The sequence below is a fragment of the Rhopalosiphum maidis genome, chromosome 4 (assembly GCF_003676215.2).
Source record: "Rhopalosiphum maidis isolate BTI-1 chromosome 4, ASM367621v3, whole genome shotgun sequence".
Lineage (NCBI taxonomy): Eukaryota > Metazoa > Arthropoda > Insecta > Hemiptera > Aphididae > Rhopalosiphum > Rhopalosiphum maidis.
The window spans coordinates 48,243,199-48,249,742 of NC_040880.1; positions in this window are offsets into that span (position 1 = coordinate 48,243,199).

The following is a 6,544-nucleotide window of genomic DNA, read 5'->3' on the forward strand; positions in this document are numbered from 1 at the left end:
TAGTTATAGATACTTATGATTTCTATATTATTACATTTTTGTTTTTTTTTTTTTTTAAAAAAACTGAAACCAGTAATTTAACAATATTATGAAACTGTGAAAATTTAAAAACGTATAGAATGTTTTACAATTGAATAAATCAGTGGTGTAATTTCATTTTTTTTTTTTTTTTTAATATACGCATATTTTGATGCAAGCCATACACCATAAACCCTATCTAGAATTTTCCCATCTCAGGCCAACCAATTTATAAGAACTAAGAAGAGAAGAAGAGGGGGGGAATCACTATAAAATTAAATTTTAAACACGGAAATATATATACCTTGCGTAGTTTAATTAATGACACTGAAAAAAAGTATTATATTTTTAAGGTCTTGAATCTTGGTTCATGTGACTTACTGATAGTATTACAAACATGTATACCTATTATATTCTAGCTAAATTTTTTATTATAATTTATATAATATGTTAACAGTATTATCCTAGTATTTAGTAATCTATATTACACCATTTATATATTATCATTATTCAAATATAATAAATGTGACCTACATAAAATATATTATGAGGTTCACTACATTATTATAATAGTTCTACACGTTTAAATCTAAAACTAATATTATGTACCTACCTTATCAGTTATAATTATTGATTATTTGTAGATACTACTTTCCAGGTATATGATAATTACTACAATATTTAAGTTTAACATTTTTAAAATTGCATTGTGTATTGTAAATAATAATAATACGTGTCATAATACACTCATACCCAAATTTCAAATCTCTTCGAAGTTCGAATAATAATATTTTGAATTAAATGTTCAAAATAATTAATGAGTGAAAACTAAATAGTTATTTTTTTGTTAATGTCCAATTTTGTCAAAATTTTAAATTAAAATATCCATACTTAATACATATTGTATCTAATATGTATATTTGCCATAAAAATATGAAATGACGAGTCTCGTATTACATTCATAGAGACCTTATAGGGTCTATGATTACATTATTAATTTGTTTTAACAGAACATACAATTTCTCAAAAAATATCAAAAAATCAAAAATTTTAAACGCCCATAAATAGATCAAAATTTGTCAAAATAATTTGAATATTTCATTGAATATAGAAAATGATAATTTAAGTCACTGTTTTTCAAGTTCTATGGTTAATACTTTTTAAATTACAACAATAAAATTATCGTTTAATAATAAATCGTTATTTACTTTGTAATCTAGATATCAGTGTATCTTAATTTTACGTATAGGTATACCTATATAATACTCCTATAGGCTATAATAGTAGATATTGCTGTAGAGCTACAGTGGGCTGAACGAAAAATATACTATGAGTATTGAGTAATGAATATAATATGACAATCATGATGATGTTAATTTTATCTTGATTGCTGTTTGCCGATTGGGGTGTGGTACAAAATACAAATCCATTAATAAACTAGAAAACATATTTATAACTTTTGTATGAAAAGGTCAAAAGCGTATTATTGATACCTATTCGATATCTTAATAAATAAATTATTTTTTGAAAATGTTCTTATTTTAATTGACGAGTTCATAATTATTGTATAATAATTAATATATCTTACTCACCCAAACTTATTTGCAATACATTAATAATATAACTGAATAATCAACAATAATTTAACAAATTTACCAATAATATTAAAATGTAAAATTAAGGATAATACTCGTATGTTATTATTTTTTGTCACATCACTACAACAAAGGTAGCTATTGTAATAAAGATATCACAATTTTTTTTTTAGAAGTTAATATGACGAGTAACCTACTGTAAATTAAATATAATAATATATCTTTTAACTCTCTATATCAATTGTTCATATATAAATAATTTTTAACTATTCTACAGTGCCACATTTACAATTTTAACACACAGTACCTACAATCAATTTACAATATTTACATAAAGCTATAAACATGATTTTTTAACACATTTTTTTAAAATATATTATTATAAGGTAAGTGTCAAAACTTAGATAATTTAGATACATCAAGTCAACTATACGATGCCCCAAATTCTAAAAAAAAACTAAAAAGTAATGAAGCAATCTAATGTCATAATTCTATTAAAGAAGATAATAACTTATATAAATATAAATAGTTGCTATAAATGTATAATGTATTGTTAATAAAATATTTACTGGTATTGATAAATAAATAAGCCAAGTGTTTTTTTTAAGTAGTGGAAGGAAGGTGACATAGCCAGCTTGAAAAATGTTATAGTTTCATAATATTAAAATTCGAACTCCCTCCCAACTCTTTAATAACTTTTGGATCCGCTGCTAAAAAATATTGATGCTAAAAATTAATGTAAAACTATTGTTATGTTAAACAAGTTACAAAAATCTGAAAATATAGGTAGGTACCTATGCATTATATGTTAATTAATGATGATTGATGAACTATATTATAAAATAGAAATATGCTTACTCATTAGTCATTGTCTTAACAACATTAGTATGTTTTTCAATTATTTAAATTGTTTAATTCAAAATACTTTGACCCAATTTCATACAATACGTCATAATCTTCTTTCTTTTCGTTCTATCAATTACATCATATAATAAATTATTTAAAAAAAATACCAATGTCAATTTGAATGAACTTAGTTCACTTCATCGTATTGTTGTTTTAATTACGATACGGAATAGAATATACCTATAAACTTGGAACTTAATACTTTATAGTAAATTGAGAATTACATAGGTACCTTACATGGTTTGAAATTCTAAATTAGAAATTTTGTACATTTATCATTAATACTCTTATAGTCATAATATGGCTATAGAAATTAGAATGATTATATTTTCAAATTTTTATTTATATATCATTAAAAAAAATATTTTAAAGATAATTACCTATTGTAGTATTTGATAATTAGTTATACATAATATTATACATGATAAATCTTAAAAATAATTATAACCTGTGTGTTCTGACTTAAGTTTAATATTACATATATCTATATATATGATATATAATTTAAAATTATCCTTATAGAACACATTAGTCACTACTTTTATTCTTACTAATCGCATTTCCATCGTTAAATTTAATATTTCTTTATATGAGTTCAAATAATAAAGATTATAATGTGTATCATATAAAAATTATGCATGAAAAAATGTTTATGATAGACTTGACCGCATGATTTAAATTTTAACCACACCTAGAGCTTTTAGGGTTTCGCTCGGACATTTCGTTTTGACCTAATTTAGCTCGTTTCAAGTAGAGAAATAAAGTGAGAAATAAAGTGAGCGACATACAACAGAACTACAAGTTGCATTTATAAGAACCGCTTGATATATATATTAGAAATATTAAACAAATCTATTACAGCCAAAGTAGTCCGTTCAAGAAAAATTAGATACAGTAGCTAATTATACACACTGCCATTATAATATAACGCTCATTTTAGTAATTTCGTTAAATATTTATGTGCCGTCTGCAGACGCTGAAGGTTGGAATTATTCTTATTGTACGCGACTAATTTTCCGGCACGTATATATACCATCACGCATGTACTCACTATATACGCTGCAGAATATATATTTATGTATATACACAAACTAAAAATCATTAGCACTTCATTAACGTGAGCAAGACGAGTAAAGTATTTTTTTTTTAGACGAGACAAATCAGTGATACTATATGTTACTACACAAATAGGTATACTACATTACTACAGTATGCATCAAATATAATTATTAAGATTTGTTTTTATAACTGTTCTTTAAAGAGATTTTTTGAATTTCAGTTCAGAAATACATATGTAATATATTGTAGCGGTAAAGTAAAAATTTAGAATCTTTAATAATATGAATAATGATATACTGTAAGAATAGCACGATATATTACAATAATGTTCAATGAAATATATACTCCAGCTGTACAACACCATTACAAGTTACAACAACAAAATAAATATAATTGCACTGAATATTGAAAACCTAGTTAGTCAAAACTCCTAGCTCTGTTGCATTAGGTAATATACAGTAACAATAAAGGTCTAGTGCATAATGTGTATTGTGTATGTATAATATGTATCCATGTATATATATATATATAGTGTATATGACTATATGAGTTATGTTGACAGACCAAATAGAGATATTTTTGGCCGTAATATGTGTTATTGTTTACGATTTCTTAATAATAAACTTTAAAAAGAACGCAAATAATTTTATTTTACATTAGTTTTTTGTTATGTACAAAACAAAAACTATAGTAGGCACTTAATATATTTATGTATTGTGTATTTACTATTTTATATAATTCTGTAATACATATATACTCGAATAAGTAGACGCGTTCTTCATAGGTAGGTACTCATGTTTAAAATATCTTTGAATTTTTATGAACGATGTATTAGTACTATATATTATTTATACATATTCCATATTTACGTCTTATGAGTATATATTGATAATAAATAATAATTGCCTGCAAATGCCACATTTGAGTTTGTAAAAAAAACTTAGAAACTTAAATAAAAATTCACGTGCACAAAGTGAGCCAGTGTCTTTATAAGTTTAAAATCTAAATAATTCTTCACTAACATTTTTCAATAATTTTAAAGTAAAAACTACCCCATTTTTCATAAAGTGAACTGGTAGAGTAAGGTAACTTTAACTGGTAAACTAGTAATATAATATAACTTAAAAATATACCTAGAGTAAACACTAAAAATTATTTTATTTCCTTTTATAACCTTTATTTTGAAAATATTTCATAAATCGACGAATTATACAAAATCGTTTTGCAAAACAATAGTATTTCACATGCAATGCCAAATTTGGTATAATTATACATTATTACTTAATGAATATTCGAACCTTTAAATCAAAATTTGTAATACTGCTAATAATAAGTAATAGTTTACTGTTACTTATCTATTATACCTATATTAGTAATCACAATTTATAAATTAATGTAACGTGTAATTGTTTTAAATTTAAATTGAACGTAATTAATAAATACTGTATCAACAAGTTTTTAAATCATGTATTAAAATACATTTAATATTTAAATTTTAAATATTATTTTTATTTAAATTTTTATTATTGAAAGATTTTATGTAATTATATATTTTTATTTTTTTATTGCATTTCACCTTATGGCATGAGCTCATGAATTTTAAAACTATTAAACACCAAACTAAAATTAACAAGTTTGAAAAACAAAGCAATAAAAAACATAATGACTTTCATAAAAACGAACGTCTATATTGTGCATATATTTTTAACTATAAAAAATTACAAATTTTCGAAATTTTGATCAATTTCGTCAAGATTCTTACTATAAACGCTTATAAAAAAATATTGTGACTATTTTTCTTTTTTTTTTGTGAATGGAGAAAAATGAAAAATACCATCATATGACAATATATTATATTATTATATAACTCAAAAAGAAACAAATGTTTTGAAACTTGCATCATGTGTAAAAATACAAATATAAATAATGATATAAATATATATACATTTACATAAATATTTAGTAAAAATTTCAAGTTTGAATAACATTAAAAAACAAAATCGATATTGTTAAATACCAGTTTTATATGAAAATTCCAATTATTTTTTTTCCTAGTTCTTTTGAAACAACAATGGATTTACGAAAAACCACTTTTAAAGCTTAATTCCTAAGCATTTTTACAAATCAAAAAAGCCAGAAAAAACACATATCATTGTAAAATCAATACATTGATCACTCCCCTTATTAGAATCTAAAAATTCTTTTCGGACAGCAATTAAGAAAAATTTCATTTTAATGGAGAAATATTTACTTGTTCAAATAAACATACATTATATATATTTGGATCTCGATTAACCAGACGTGAGGTCTGACAGATACAGTAAGTCGTTAGATATTTATATTAGTATATAACACGGTAAAATGAAAATATATATACCCAATAATTGACACACTTCATTAGACCCTAATAATCCAACAGTTTTCCTTTACAACACGACAGTATTAAAGGAAAAGCTAATAGTGAAATAATATAGACTTTTGATCGATCACTTTCGATATTATACATTTATATGGATTACGGTCTGTATAGATTGAATGATATTGTTTACTTTTGGTATCCATTATATTTTAACCGGGTATAAGGTTTGTACTTTGTTTTAAGTCGCGAGATTAGATGAATTATTACAACATTATATTTTAAATTTTAATATAATAAGTAAAATATTTAAATATATACCTACTTATTGCAAGTAATATCCAGGCATCTATGTATTTGAACATAATATTGTACACTATATTATTCAACTAATGCTACTGCAGATATTTTGTTTATGAGATCATACACTATATAAAGTATTAAAGTTATTATCTACATTTTCTATGATAAAATTATCCTATTATCAATTACATCCGGTTGCCTCTAACAATTAATTTAAAAGAGCTTATTAAGATACATTTAATGTTGACGTTGATTAGGACTCTTCCCTCGTAACTTTGCAACAATGGATCGAGACAACATTACACTT